This window comes from Coptis chinensis, chromosome 7 (assembly GCF_015680905.1).
Source record: "Coptis chinensis isolate HL-2020 chromosome 7, ASM1568090v1, whole genome shotgun sequence".
Classification (NCBI taxonomy): Eukaryota; Viridiplantae; Streptophyta; class Magnoliopsida; order Ranunculales; family Ranunculaceae; genus Coptis; species Coptis chinensis.
In genome coordinates this window covers 7,009,840-7,022,527 of record NC_141462.1, presented here as the reverse complement: position 1 = coordinate 7,022,527, position 12,688 = coordinate 7,009,840, and the positions used below count along the sequence as shown (strand labels likewise).

The 12,688-nt window shown below is 36.4% G+C and overlaps 1 long non-coding RNA gene across 1 annotated transcript; it reads right to left on the bottom strand.

Moving 5' to 3' along the window:
- Positions 1-2,260: 2,260 nt before the first annotated feature.
- LOC147485651 (uncharacterized) lies at positions 2,261-6,344 on the bottom strand. Its single transcript, XR_015201660.1, has 2 exons — positions 6,288-6,344; positions 2,261-3,753 (listed from the first exon to the last, which is right to left on the bottom strand). It is a non-coding gene; the product is annotated as an uncharacterized LOC147485651 (long non-coding RNA).
- Between the last annotated feature and the right edge of the window lie 6,344 nt (positions 6,345-12,688).

Sequence of the window (12,688 nt, the reverse complement as noted above, 5' to 3'; positions counted from 1 at the left end):
TAGTCCGGATTCCAATCCTTCGACTTGTTAGGTTAGGTTTTCCAAAACCTTGATTTTGGTTTTATTCTCCAAAACCAAATTCGCGTATCAGAAAGGGCCCACGAAATTAGACTGGCGGGCGCTAGCTTCACTCTGAAGCTTAAAGACTGAAGCCGAAGCCGAAGTCGCCCCTATGGCCTGGTTAAGCCCTAGTCTCTTCGGAACTCGAGTTAAATACGAAGTTGGCCAGCTTCTATCTCGACATTCTGATGCCTCGACATTCTCGATGCCGATTCGGCTCTGTTTTTCTCTCCTCATGTGAGGGATAACTCCAACAAGGCATTCCCTTACACCAAGGGAGTGTCACAAGAGCATGCATAAAAAAGACTGTCGAGTTGGAAAGGCAAAAGATTGTTTTCTCATCAAGTATGTGCCTACAAGTATTCCGATCTACAACATGGCCATTTACTAATGGCCTCAGTCGTTGATAAAAAAGAGATGGAAGCAGTTATGAGAATTTTTTTATGGACTGGTGATCCGACCATCTGGAAAGGTGTGACAGTGAGCTGGGCAAGAACTTGTAAACCATATGATGAAGGGGGCCTGGGCATCAGAAGGCTCAAAGATATCAAAACTTCTATGCTGATGAAATTAGCATGGGAGGTTCTTAATGGCTCGTCTGACTTCGCTTAGTTCAAAATATTACAATCTTGATGGAGAAATAATTAACTTCTACAAGCCTACTACCAGCTGGTCGGGGCTGAAGAAAGCGAGGATATTAGACCGAACACTCAGTGGGTTATTGCTAATGGGGAGAAGGCGGACTTGTGGCGAAGCAATTGGTTGGGGCCAAAATCTCTCAAAGATACTCTAAACATCAGCACACATGCCCTCAAAGGATGTACATCCAAAGTTTGTGACTTGATACAGGAGGATAAGTGGTGTATCCCTACTGCAGTAGAAGAAGTTATATTTTTTTTTTTTGATTCAAGTAGAAGAAGTTATCTATAGTGTTAGATTACATGTGAATTCGGTTGTGAAATGTGACTCACTGTATGAGGACTACATGGTATGGTGTCCGGATACGGAGGGTAAGTTCTCCACGAAATCAGCTCATGAGACAATCAGAAAGAAGAGACCAAAATCATCCAGAAAGGTATACCTACTGATGACCGGGTTCAATTACAGCATGTGTACCTGGCATCTCGATATAACTTGTGCAAGGTAAGTTGTGAAACTCGTAAACATATCTTCTGGCAATGCCCATTTTCTCAGAAACTTTGGGCTTGGATCTCCCATTCTTTCGGCCAATCTACTCCAATAAGCACACTGCCAATAAGAAATCTCCAAGATACTCTTGAACGTGAAAAAAGATTGGAGCCCAAGATTGAAACAATTGTGGATTTCAGCCATCACCTCTGGCTTGGTGATGGCTCTTGAGTTGCAATCAAACATAATACTTGGTGAGCCTCTGGAAGCAGAGAAATCTTGTTTTATTTGAAGATAAGAACCCAAATCGGGATGCAAGTATTATGTTCGATTGCAACTCAAGATTACTGCGAGACCTTCAAATGATCATAGCAAGAATTAAAAATCCTTTCTTTCTGGAATGTAAACCCCAGGCCAAAGAAAGCACCTTAACTCAAACAATGTGCATGGATTCCATCAGACCCGACATCCTTAAGCTCAATACCAATGGTGCAGCAATCGGGAACCCGAGTACTTCAGGTATAGGCGTTGTGGGTCGAGACAGAATGGGAGAGTTTATCTTCTCCATGTGGAAAAACATCAGTAGTGGTCCAACTACAGGGAAGAATTTGTGGCTGTCATAGGAGTCCAATGTGCTAAACCAAAGGTTGGCTCAAGGTATGGGTTGAAACTGATTCCAAAGCAGCAAAGATTGCTTTTGAGATTGGTGAAATACCTTGGGCAATGCAGGCTCGCTGGTAGAATTGCCAGAGGAAGCTACACACCTTTAATATCACATCAATTTGGAGGGAGGCCAACTTTTCAAGTCTTTGTACTTGACGGAAAACCTCCCTGGCTACAGAAATGGAAAGCACCATACGAGTGTTTCATGAGAGTTGTATAATGAGAATACTTTTTTACTGGGTGATGAGCATTCATTTCCTGCCGTATGCATTAGGTGGTGCAGTCTACTTTTTTTCTCCTTTTAATAGAATTTACACTTAACCAGCAAAAAAAAAAAAAGTAATATATCAAAAGAAGCAACCCTTATAAGCAAGTTGATAAGATGCAAGTCAGCAACATTAAAAGAGGTATAAGGAAATCCAGTTCTTCCCACATTCAGTAATAAACGGTAACGAATTAAGTAGTGTATCAAAAAGCAAATCAATTTGCAAAAGCAAACAGGGAAAACAAAGAAACATTACATCGATCATATCACTAAAGGAAGAATAACATCACTCAATTTTGAACGATAACACTTTTTTGACTGTGCAATTTCCATAAGGCCCTTCGCTTCCTCAACCTTGGACCCTTTCACCAACCCATCAACCACAACCTGCACTACGCCCGCGGAAACATGACAATTAGAGCCAATACTCTTTTCACAAAGCTTAAGAGCAAGACCAAACTCCCCTTTCTCACAAACACAGGGAATGAGTGCCTCAAAAGTGAACCAATCCGGAACAATACCACTCTTCAACATATTATCATATACGCTTTTAGCTTCATCCAGATTCCCATTATTGCCATACCATTTTATCAAAACATTATACGTAAAAAGATTAGGGTTCTCTACGTTATTCCCAAGCTGTTCAACTAATTAACGAAACCCTGCAACTTAGCATTATAACTTATTATATCCGGGACAATCCCACTCTCTTCCATCCTAGCCCAAATCCTCAAACTTACCATCCCTTTAAAACCCATTCAGCAGTGTATTAAAAGTAATCAAACTCGGCTCCACCCCATTTTTCAACATCAAACGAGCATTCTCCCACTTCCCCATTTCAATAAAAGCCTGAATAAAACAAGAATTTGTAGAAAATCTCATAGGTGAAGCAAATCAAACCTATTTTTAAATACAGCATATAACTAAACAAAACTAGAGTGGTTAGGAATACCGCGGATATTCTACAGAAAATTGAAATCGTCGAAGTGAGCTGTGGCTTATAAATAGGAAGATGAGGAGATAACGGGCGAAGGATATTCTTTCTTTTTGTAATTAGATCATTACCAGAAGGAAAATCCGACAACTTCTTCAAAGAGGGTTCTCTAAACAACTTGTGAGTCTCATCAAACTTGTTAGACACAACACTAGCATTAGCATTTAAAAGTGCATTATACGTCTTAACAGTACGTTCAGGCAATTCATCAAACAGTTTTAAAGCATGATCAAACATACCCGGTTTCCCATATAAAGAAATAAGTCTCATAGCAAAACCTTGTTTAGTAATATCATCAAACTTGTTCTTGTTCTGATGATGTTCCAACACTTGTTGTTGACGAGCAATAGTTTTTCATATGCTAAATGTGGAGAACGAAACCGACCTATTTCGTTTTCGACAAGGGTGGTAAGGTTTTTTGTTTGGAAAGTTTGTTAATTTCTTCGGGTTTTTTCTTCTTGTTTGGGTGTTTGGGTTTTGTGAGAATTTGAGGTGTTGCTGTTATTGTTATTCGGGTGTTTTGGGAAAGACACGGCTGAGACGAGAAATGGAAGTAAACATTCTTGTTTTGAGGTTTCGTCTAAAACCAGTGTCAAGTTTGAAGGGAGGGGTTTCCGAGTATAGATCTAAAAGACGAGTGCTTCTTCAGTGCGCAGAATGAGGGGACAAGAAATAAATATATCCGATACATCTGGCGCACCACAGATTTAGCCTTTATTGAAAGTGATATATCTTTTTTACCCTTTTTTTTTGTACATTTATTCTACCTGTTGCCAGTTTGCAGAATTAGTGGACAAGAATCTTGCGTATCGCGATTAGGGGTGTCTCTTTTTGCCGAATTTCCGATTTTTTCGAAATCCGACCCGAAATTGGTCTGGCTCTGGGTGTAGTTTTCATGGGCCTATTTTCCGATTTTCCGATTTCCGAAAATTCCGAAAAAAAATTGGATCGGATTTGGATATAATTCTAAAATCCGATCCGATCCGAAAATTCCGAAATTTCCGATATTATTGCCAATTTATTCCGAAAATATATACTTCTCTCACTATCCACTTGATTAGATCTCGACCGTTCATTCATTTTTAGTTTTTACTTCCAAAATTAAAACAAAACATAAACCTAGCCGCTTACTTCCCCACTTGAATTGGACCACTCTACTTTGTCATTACACCGTCGCCATAATAACAATGATATGAAAAAATGTCATTGAAAGTCATACAATGACTTCCGACCAATCCAAAAGCCAAATTCCAATAGATAGAATATTATGTAAAAGCTACTTTGAGTCCAAGACCATAATCCATTATTTATCGCGGACACTTCACGCTTCAATTTCCACACACACGAAAAAAGATTGAAACATTACAAATACCCGGATCTCAAATGAATGCAATGCTTGCTATTGGTGGTCGCGGGTTCTTTTTCTCGCTTTTTCTTGGATCACTTGTTTAAATGAAAATGGGTTTTCTCGGTAAATAAGTCGCGTATTGTTATTGGTATATTGGTGTTGTGGACATGGTTTTCTCTCCTACAATGAACATTGGCGATGATATTCCAAAAATAATTGAAAGTAAAGAGATCTTTGAAAATTTACCAAGTATTCCGAATTTCCGAAGTTATTCAAATTTCCGAAAAGTTCTCCGAAATTGGAAATATATTTTGAATCCAAAAAAAAATTGGATCAGATTTGGCTAGCATATTAGGTTCCGAAAAAAAATTGGAAAAATTCCGAAAGAGGTTAATCCGATCCGATCCGATCCGAAGTCACCCCTAATCGCGATACATCTCGGGCACCATAGATTTAGCCAAAAGAAGATGGACTTGGTTCAGACTTCAGAGTTCTTCCATCGCAAACTCTAACAACCGTTATGGTTTTATCGAATGATTTACGAACCACGAAAATCTATGCGCGGCGGAATAAAGGGTGTTCACAGTTTGGTTAGAAATTCAAACCTTTAGATCGGTTGTGATTTTTCTGAGAATCCAAGATCTACGAAATCAGCAATCTCTTGATTTTCTATTGTATTCATATCCTTAGAATGGACGTTGTGTGGGCAACGATCTTCCAGACTCTTCTTTCTCTCTTGGCCTCTCTCACTCACAAAGTTGGAACCGAATTTGGATCTACCTTTTTCTTGAGCAAAACCTTGAGAAAAACGGCCAAAGAAAGAGGATTCTATTTATAGGCTACAACACAGGGGCCATGAGGAGAAATCAGGATTAGGTCTCCTGACGGGCTTGGGCTTCCAATGTTCGCCCATAACATATGGCCCAAGTCCATCAACAAATGGTTTATTCCACTAAAGGTCATTGTTGCACTACCGCCCTAATCCCAAATTACGTGTTACGTTTATGGGCTCCATATTATATACTCGTTGATCTCCCCGTATTTAAGATATCAAATGCTCGTTGATTAAGTCAAACTACTGACAACTACATTAATCAACTTCTTATGTCCTTGAGTAGTACCACTCAACCTCATTGTCATGTCGGATTAAATCCACTTGTAGGATATACATGACAATCTTTATGAGCTCCTCAAGGGGACATCATCAGCCCGACTTATTGCGGGTCACGGATTCCTTCTATAATCAACAACACACTTTACATACAATGTAATTACCCAATCCATCGAGTTTGTTGATTCACAAATGAATCTCACTCATTGATGATTTAAAGCAATGTACAATTCACGTAAGTGCCCGTTATTTTATCCGGATTAAGAGGATAAACATCCATAATAACATAGGTGTTTATTCTCTTATATAGTCAGTATAAACAGAAACAACATCACTTGGTCCTGTTCAATACACACAAAGTGTACTAGTGTAATTCTGTAGTCAAGATAGACTAATACGGTAATACCAGACTATACTACAACCGTACCAATGGTTTGTCCAAATCTATCTAGGTTGTGAACGTTTACTTATACTTTATAAGGTACTGATTATATGATATTCTGTGTGTCACCACACACCATATTATCTACAACATAAAATATTAGACACATGCATATAACTAATAACATATATAATATGCATAACATTTGCCTATATGATTCTCATTCAAAATATAAATAATAAGAGTTAATACAAAAGTAATGTTTTTAGTATATAACCCTATCAATCTTCCACTTATACTCAAAGCATTGCTTTTTAGTATACTACTAACACATACTTGTCAAGATTCCAGTGTATGTTTGACGAAATGTCGATATTTTAAATCATGAATCTCGGTTGATATTGTGACCTATCTATTCTAACTATACTAAAGCGTTCCACGTCATGAATTTTGATATTTTGCATACTTTTTCTCGCGCGAAAGTCTTTCCCTCATGATATCATATACAATTTCTTCTTCACTAACTTCACTTTTGGATATTCATCTCATCAGGTATTTTATTTTCGACTGGACAGTCTATTGTTCTTTCTTTTCCCTACTAACTAAATTTGTGGTTAATTTAATCTAATCAAATGTGAATCTCCTTGTGAAGGTGTTGTATAAACTAAGTAGTAACGTGGCAGAGTCTGAACATATAATTTCAAAATATAGACGTTAGCCTTTTCTATTTCTTATTTCGCAATCCATATCAATCTTACTGAAGTTTGAGGGATGAACTTTGTAAGTAGATGCTGAGTTGGGTCTTATGATTATTGTTCTTTTCCTTCATATTTAATACAAACAACAGTCTTCAATTTCTATTTATTTTATGTTTTTTCCTATGTTAAATTTGTATGCTACACTGACTTTTAGTATTTATTTATTTATTTAACATTAATATAGTGTTTCAAAACAAAAATGATGATTGTGCTCCACCAGAGTACACAATTAACATTAATTTAGTGTTTAAAATGTGAATAGTCTTAAAAAAGCATAATTTGTTGTAATTTTGCAACTCATCCTCTTTATGAATATCAATCTCTTTGCGTATGTAACTATATTTTTATTCTGATTAAACACAAGCACTCAGTGAACCTTTTTTTAAATTTCATAGATTGATGCAGTTTTATTACAAATGCAAATTCATGTTATGTATTTTCTTTTTGCAGCCACTATTTCTTCTTCAACTTATGGCCCCATGAATTCAACTGTGGAAATATTTCACACAATCTTCAAGTATTTCTCTTAAAAGGCTCACCCTTACATTCAAAGAAATTTCAATGGTAATCTCAGCACTACTGTTTATGTAGTTTCTTTCACCAAAAAAAAAAACTCAAGCTTTCATCTCCCTCTTCTCGCATTTCTTCCTGCTACTCCTTCATTCTATCTTTTCGTCTTCGACATCTCTCAAGCTCTTCGCCAAAAAATCAAGCTTTCATCTTCCAGACTCTCGGCCTTGCTGTTAAAGTACATGTTTTTTTTTTTCAGGTGGAAATTTTATTGATAATGATAACGAATTTTACAAATAATTATGACAAGTATGCAACAAGCTGTGCTGCCAGTCATTTCTGAATAGCAAATCCTATCATTCTAAAAACAAACTCATTAGAACCAGCTATCATAACATTACTGTCTATAACTTTCTGAAGTCTCTTGAGGAGCTCAACAGACTGTTGTTCCAAGAAACCGAAAGTGTCAAAACTGAACATAATGAAACAATGCTGGTTAGCACTACAAGCTTCCTTATGCTTCTCCATCTTCCCTATCGCTACTCTCTTAGCTGCTTCTCGCACCTCAAAGTCATCATTCCCCAACCTTACCAACAGAGATACTTCAATTACATTAACACATGCATGTTTTCCCTCATACCAACTGTAAATCAAGATATCCGTAGGCCAATGTGTCGCTCTTCCCTCATTCGGATCAGTGAGAAAGATAATAGGAACTTCTTTATTTACTTATACCCTAGCCCTCCAAAATGCATCACACAAAATGTCCCTAACATGATCTGCCCTCATTTTTTTTTCCTAAATAACCTCATTTTTTTGTTTAACTTGATTGATGGTTTATTTTGTTTTGGGAAATTAAGTTCTAGATTGGGCATGTTAAGTAGCCTTAGTTCATTGACATCCCTCTGGTTTATCAAACTCCGAGTAGGATTATAGCCACAATTTTGTCAATGATTACGTGAAGAAGAAAACAAACAATCATGTGATTAGAACCATATATATTTATAAATAACAGTAGATAAACCACCATCACTTAATAACAGATTACTTGGTCCACCCACACCGTTAGGATCATTATCACCTGATTCATTTGCAAATGCATCCAGTACTAGTGCCCTGCTGAATGATCCATTACTACTTCCGTGTTTTTCTTGCAATCTGTACAGTATGATCGAATCCATTTTTTTCAATTTATTAAATTAGTGATTGGTATGGTTTTGTTGTTTTTGCCTTTCTAGTTTCCTGAAAACGATGATTGATATCCAAACCCCAACTAGTAATTCTGGCATATGTTAGGGTGTTACTTAATAGGGAAAAACTTGGTGATTTGGAATCATATCTGCGAGTTGTGTTTGGTCTGTGTTAAATTAGTTTGGGACAAAGATTTATGCTTTTTTAAGAATTAAACACTCGATGACAACATGCAAGTAATTAATATATATTGTCTGCTTTGTTGTTTATTTTTTTTCACCTGATTGTAGTTCATCCCTTGGATCATATGTTTATTTTAAGTTTTAATTGTTGCAGTAGAGTGTTATTTTTCCATTGTTTCGTGAAATTAATTATTGCCTTTCAAAATGGATAAGTTTTGGATGTCAAAGGATAGGCTCACTAGGGAATACAATAATGGGGTAGAAATTAACTTTGATTAGTATTGCAAAGGATGAGGATAGTTTCTTACGCTGCCCATGCAAATGTTGTAGAAATCTCCGCGAGTTAACAAAGAGAGAAGGCAAATCTCATCTTGTCCATCATGGTATTGACACAACTTATACGACATGGAGATTTCACGGGGAAAGATCTTCTAATTTTGCTGAGCCCAATGTTCCTGCATATGGCAATGACAACCAATATCATGAGATGGAGACTCCAGATGATGTGGTACCCATGAAATGGATGGTATATACTACAGAAGAACAATTCGAGGCTAATCCTGAGAAGTTTAAAAAGTTGCTTGAAGACGCAAAGACACCTCTGTACGAAGGCAGCCCAAAGTTTAGAAAGCTATCAGCAGTGCTTACATTATTTAATCTAAAAGCAAAGGTCCGACACAAGTTTTACGAATTTGTTGAATGTGTTACGGGAGATGTTTCCTTTGAAAGATAATGTGTTGCCTTCAAACATGCATGAAGTTAGGAAGACATTGTCAGTTTATGGTATGAAATACCATAAAATACATGTGTGTCCCAACGATTGTATACTTTACAGAAGTGATGATTTCAAGAACCTAAATGAGTGCCCTACTTGTTGAGTGTCAAGATACAAGGAAAACAAAATTAAGATAGACCAGTGTAGTGGTGTACCGGCAAAAGTTATGTGGTACTTTCCACCAATTGCAAGATTTGAAAGAATGTTTAAGTCTGAGGAGACAGCAAAGTCACTAACATGGCATGCCAATGAAAGAGTAATCGATGATAAATTACATCACCCAACTGACTCTAAAGCATGGAAAGAGGTCGATAATAGGTGGCCAGAGTTTGCAAGTGAGTCAAGAAACCTTTGTTTAGCACTTTCAGCTGATGGGGTCAACCCATTCAACTCTCTTAGCAGTAGATATAGTTTGTGGCCAGTAATGTTAGTCACATACAACCTCCCACCTTGGTTGTGCATGAAGCGAAAGTTTATAATGTTGACAATGTTGATTCATGGTCCAAAACAACCTAGGAAAGATATCGATGTATACTTGGCACCCTTGATTGAGGAATTAGTTACCTTGTGGAGGGAAGGAGTTATGCTTTATGATGCTTACAAGCGAGAACTCTTTTTGTTGAAAGTTGTATTGCTATGGACAATTAGCAATTTTCCAGTACTTGGCAATATTTCAGGGTGCACTACTAAAGGCTATTATGCATGTCCAAGGTGCGGCGAATGCACATCTTCTTATAGGCTGAAACACTCAAGGAAAAATATATACCCAGCCACTAGAAGATTTCTTCCGCGGTATCATCCTTAACATAGACAGCAAAAGGCCTTCAACGGTGAGAAAGAGCTTTGAATGGAACCTAAAATATTATCTGGTGAGGAAATTAAAAGCAAAGGTGAAGGGATCAATTTCACACATGGGGAAAAAAAACAAACAAACAAACAAACAAACAAAAAAAAACAAAAAAAACATTAGGAACATCAAAGAAGTCATTGGAAGAAGATGATGAAAGCAATGCCACCAAATGTTGGAATAAAAAGTCAATTTCTTTTTTATCTTGATTATTGGCCGTATTTGCTTTTATTCCATAACTTGCAGATGTCATGCACATCGAGAAAAATATTTGTGATATCATCATTAGCACTTTACTAAACGTACCAAATAAAACAAAAGACAATCTTAATAGTCCTCTTGATATGGAGGAGATGGGTTTAGAGAAGGAATTGACTCCAAAGATTGGGAATTGAAGAAGAAGATGTTCTAACCACGCTACACATTATCTAGAGCCGAGAAAGTGAGATTGTGCAAAACATTACACGAGTTGAAAGTCCCAAAAGGATACTCTTCAAATTTTAAGCCACTTGTTTCAATGCAATTCAAGACCTAAAATTGCATGGTCTCAAGTCGCACGATTGTACCAGAGTTACATATTTATACTAACCTACCTTGGGTGTAAAGTAACCTAAAATATGAGAATAGAAACTACTAGATATGAATGTCCACACTTATAGAAACGTGGGCTTTACATATATGACATATTATAATATATAGAGAGAAATGCAAAAACGTGAAACCCTAGCTAGAAACACTTGAATCCCTAATCTCGACTCGCTCCATGATCGATCAGTGAAATGAGATTGAAAAAAAGAAAAATGAGTTGCGAGTTTGAAATATAATGAAGTTTGTCGCATGAAAAAAACAAGCAAACAAGCAAACAAAAATCAAAAGAAAATAAGGGACGTCCAAGAGGTTCGAACATGGGACATTTTAGTCGATCTTATTAGATGAGTCACAGTTTCAAATATGAATTGTGCTCTATTTGTTTCCAGAAAAACCGGGCCGGATGTATAGCACTTATTTCTATTTTAATGGACCACATTTTTCAGAAGTGGTGTGGTTTTTCTGTTAAAAGGAACACACTTTCTAGAAGTGGTGTGGTTTTTATGTTAAATTTAATTTAAATCCAATTTCAAGGTGATAACAATATACTTACTACATAGATCACCATTTTAAGCTAGTAAAATGTGATCCCAATTATTCTTACAATTGTGTTATATCTTAATTTATGTAGTAGTGTTTGCCTAGTAAAAGACGTATTAGCACCGTGGATCAGTTCACTCCGAGACTGAAAGAGTTGATGGAAGGCATAGTGGCACGAGCTATTTCTAATTCATCCAGTTTGTTTGCGGTTGGTGAAATTTATTTCACAAGCTCTAATAAATTTTTTGGACTTGCTCAATGCACTCAAGATATAAGTACGACGAATTGTGGTGCAAAGATTTAGGCCCAAATACTTAAATTGACCAATAATTTGGGTTTTAGGCATGGTTGACCAATAATTACGGTTTTAAGACAAAAACGGACTAACATCAGCATATATCATTAATAATTTCGCTATAAGAACATTTTCAGGCTGACGTAGCAAATTTTTTTTTTAATACCAATTATGACCTTAAATTATTTGATATACATGCAAACACCACTATTCATGTATGATATAAATTGCATGTGTATACCAACATGCACACATCATTATGCATGTGTATAACACACATGCAAACATCATTATGCATGTGTATACATGTGCATAACACACGGGCAAACACTATTATGCATGTGTATACTGCATATGCAAACACCATTATTTATATCTTAATATTAAAGCTCCCACAAGGGGTATTTTTCGAGCTCTATTAAAATTCCATGTTATCTCCTATTAAAACGGGAATTTTTCTCCTATTTGAAAAATGGGAATTCTATTATAATGAGAATTTCTCTCCCATTAAAACAAATTCTAGCACTTCTAATTAAAGCGGGAATCATTCTCCTATTAAAATGTGGATTCCTTCCCTATTGAAAAGGGAAAATCTAGCATATCTAATTAAAATGAGAATTATTCTCCTATTAAAACAAGATCTCTCTCCCAATTGAAAAAACGGGGTTTAAAAACTTAATTAAAACTTTATTTAAAACAATTTGTTAGAAAAATTAAAATGGGTTAGCGACTAAAATGGTAGTCAAAAGAGTCTGTGCGTATGCACGGGCCTACAAGCTAATCTATATCTATATCTTAATATTAAAGCTCCCGCAAGGGGTATTTTTCGAGCTCTATTAAAATTCCACGTCATCTCCTATTAAACCGAGAATTTCTCTTCTATTATAACGAGAATTCTTCTCATATTAAAACAAATTCTAACACTTTTAATTAAAGCGGGAATCCTTCTCCTATTAAAATAAGAATTCCTCCCCTATTGAAAATTAAGCGAAAATCTAGCGTATCTAATTAAAACGGGAATCATCCTCCTATTAAAACATAATCTCTCTCC